Genomic DNA, 3,373 nt, shown 5'->3' with positions numbered 1-3,373 from the left:
CATCCTGCAGAAACGATGTTTCCATTTTTTTTCCTTCTTGCAACTAAAATTCAGCATTCAATATTTAATGAATTTCAAAGTGTATTGTGTAGGCTATGTATCTGTGGAACAGTTTACCCTGTAAATATGTGGAAGCACAGACCTCTTTATTAAAGATGATTTTAGAGGGAAAAGGTCTTGCCTACATTTTTTGTTGGAGCAGTATCACCACTGATATTAACTTTAAAGTAATAGATGTGGAGTGCCGGCGGGGATACTCCCAACTTAGCAAGTTTGACCATATACATTTTTGATTTACTTTATCCTCTGGATAAAACGTTTTCTGTTCTCTGTTTGTTTTTCAGAACTAACCTTTAAACCTCATGTTATCCTTGGGTCAAATTTGACCCGTTTTCAATTAAAAAATTAAGAATTTTGTTACAAAAAATGGGCGGTTGAAATAAAAAATATCAACAAAAAGCACCCACAACATTGAAAAAGTGACAAAATTTTTGGAAAAAGTGATCAAAACCTTGTTTTTTTTCCATGGGATGGGAAGACAACACAAGGGTTAAAGTAACATGTGTAGTGGCAGTGTGGAGTGGTGAAACTTAAACATACTTTTTGGTTTACTTTGTCCACTGGATAGAACATTGTTATGTCTGCAACATTTTGTTGTGTGACAAACACCAAAATCTGTGTTGCCCTCAAATATTTCTGGTTTGAGTTAGCTTGTTATAAACAGTACAGCTAAGCAAGAACTGTTATCAGCTAAAGAATAACTTGGCAGATAACCAAAATAAAATAAAACTCATAAGCCCCATTTTAAGCTTTTCTGGAGCTTTCGGCCATATCACACAATATTCTTCAGCAGTTGGAGTTTGCCAAGTTGTACTGGTACTTTTGAAGTTCAGATAAAAGAAATGTAGTCACTTTTAGGGACTGATTTTGAAAGTTGTTTTGACTTTTAATTAGTAAAACAAAGCTCACCAGGAGGTCCATTGTGGAAATCAAATAATTCAAAGTGAATTAACAGCTGTTCATGATTTAAAACACAGTAAACCCGGGGACTTTATCTGTTGCTTTCTGGTTGTCGGCTGACTCTGGCAATTCTGGGAACTGTATTTTAACAGTGCGAGTGCAACGACTAGAGCAAGTCTAGTGTGCGCTGACGTTTCCAGGCGCTTCTGCATTAATATGTTTTGCACCAGATTGGAACAACTATTCTTCGTTATATCCTCTATGAAAGAGTAAGTCTGACAATTACCTATTAAGATCACTTCTAACATATTTGATCATCTTTTCTGAAATTATTATCTTGCCCTGACTAGTTTAACTAGTTTAATTTTGGTTTAGCCTATTTTATCTTCTACATTCTCTGTTTTCGTAGGTCTACACATCAGGGCCAGTCTTGTGTGAGAAGACAGACAAACTGTCACATAGGGAGAAAAAAAATGTTTGTCAAAACTAACTTTAAAGTAATAGTCTACTTGCCAGCAATGTAAACCTGGAAATGTTGAGTACCCCATTGTTTTATGTTGGAAATGTACAGTATGGGTCCCAAGCATTTAGAAACTACCAGATGCTAACTTTCATATTTTGGACAATTAGCACATTAACCTATATGGACAATATTTCAGCAAGAGCTTGGCCAATTTGGACAATATTAGAGTGATTTTGCGGTTATTGAGAATGCTGGATTCATTTTTGAAATTTCAAGAATGTCTGTTTAAACCAGAAATAGAATATTTTAACTCCCGGTGGGCCAATTTTGACGAATTTCTAATTGATTTATAGGACACAATTTATTCAGTTATCCAAATGAAGCCGAACATGTACATTTTAATTCACTGGTCATTACACTCTGAGGTGACTCACAATTGGGTAAGGGAGGTAACAAAATGTAACTATGGCTAAAAAACATACTGAAAATAAGAAAGAAAGAAGCTCCTCAAATGGAGCCCTGCCAATATTGTGACAAATGGAGCCTCCCACATAAGCTCTCATTGGCTCTTCAGAAACCATTTGTGATGTAACAGAGACTACGTCTATGTTTCATAAAGTCTATGAGTTGCACAATAGTCCTGGAATAGGTTTTAAAACAAAAGTAAGCTGTCACAAAATAACCAGGAGTTACAACTGGAAACCTTTCAAGTAATAGAGCACCTTGCACTTCTACGGCTCTGCACAGTTATAAAGCATTATCAACTCTGTCTTCCTCTTCTTCTCCAGACTCAACATTCTTGTCGTCTTGCTCTTCTTGCTGTGAGAGTGTTGCATTAGTTCTATCATAGCTTTTTCAGTAGCTGGTACGAGCCAGTCCTACAGCTGTGCAGTTGCAATTTGCTGTTTCTGTACATGGTCATCACAAGGTTTGGATGGGACAAGAAAGAAGTAGAGGAAGACCTCCTGCCCATCCCAGATGCAAGCCCAGTTGTTGCTCCTCCTGTACTCTTGGACATTATCAACTGTAGCTGCAAAGCTGGTGATTTCTCCAACAACAAAGTGATGGTGATAGAAGATGTTGCAACCCGCTCACAGACTCACATCTCCTCCAGAGCCTCTCAGTGCTGGCCTGGTGTATCTGGTTCTTTTCTTCCCAACCTCAACAAGGATAAAAAGGCTGTTATCCAGGTGGCTTAAATATTTACTTACTCTCCTAGCCTTATTTTTGCAGTGTCCTGCTGTAAATATCCTTTAGGCAGGGTATGGCGTTACATATTGTGTGTTCAGCCGATCTAACCACTCTTTGCAAGGCCCTGAGGTCCTGTTCTGTGCTGTTTCCGTGTCAGGCAGTTAAGGTATGTTCACCGTCAGGTTCAATGAACCGGTTCATCCTGGCACCCCATTGGCTCACATAATGGTAAAACACTAACGTCGAAGAATCCCATTCTCTATATTATCAGGCAACATGTTTAGCTGCCAAAACCGCGGTCAAGTGTCACATATTGCCACACTCACAAACGCGTTAGTAATATAATTTGTGGCCGTAGACAGCCGTCCAAGTGGAAGAGGTCCTCTACCACAAGAAATCCAAATTTCAAGATGTTATGGTTTTCAAGATGTGAGTACTTTAGCTACAAAACTTGGCTAACATTGCTAGGTGTTAGTCAACTTAGCTTCAGCTTTCAAATGTGCCTCTCATGCTTTTCTGTAACATCACTTTTCAGTAAAACCTATGGGAATGTCTTGGTGCTGGAAAAGAGTGATCCAATGCACAGAGAGAGATGAGTTTGCCTATCAAGAGATGATTGCCAACCTTCCCCTGTGCAGTCATCCTTGCCCCAAGAAGGTATGTGAGATTTTTTGATGGAAAATGCATGAATCTTTGTCTTGACAGTCCTGAAAGTAGAGATTTGTACTTGCTTTGTAAAGAGTTGTGTGGAATCAATCA

At 38.5% G+C, this 3,373-nt stretch overlaps 1 protein-coding gene across 1 annotated transcript in view; it reads left to right on the top strand.

Moving 5' to 3' along the window:
- Nucleotides 1-3,373, top strand: part of cntn3a.2 (contactin 3a, tandem duplicate 2) — a 57,377-nt gene that overhangs the window by 53,814 nt on the left and 190 nt on the right. The window lies entirely within an intron of this gene.

The sequence above is a fragment of the Etheostoma spectabile genome, chromosome 7, assembly GCF_008692095.1.
Source record: "Etheostoma spectabile isolate EspeVRDwgs_2016 chromosome 7, UIUC_Espe_1.0, whole genome shotgun sequence".
In the NCBI taxonomy this organism is placed as follows: Eukaryota; Metazoa; Chordata; class Actinopteri; order Perciformes; family Percidae; genus Etheostoma; species Etheostoma spectabile.
The sequence above is the reverse complement of the archived record's forward strand: the minus strand, read 5'-3'. Positions and strand labels throughout refer to the sequence as shown.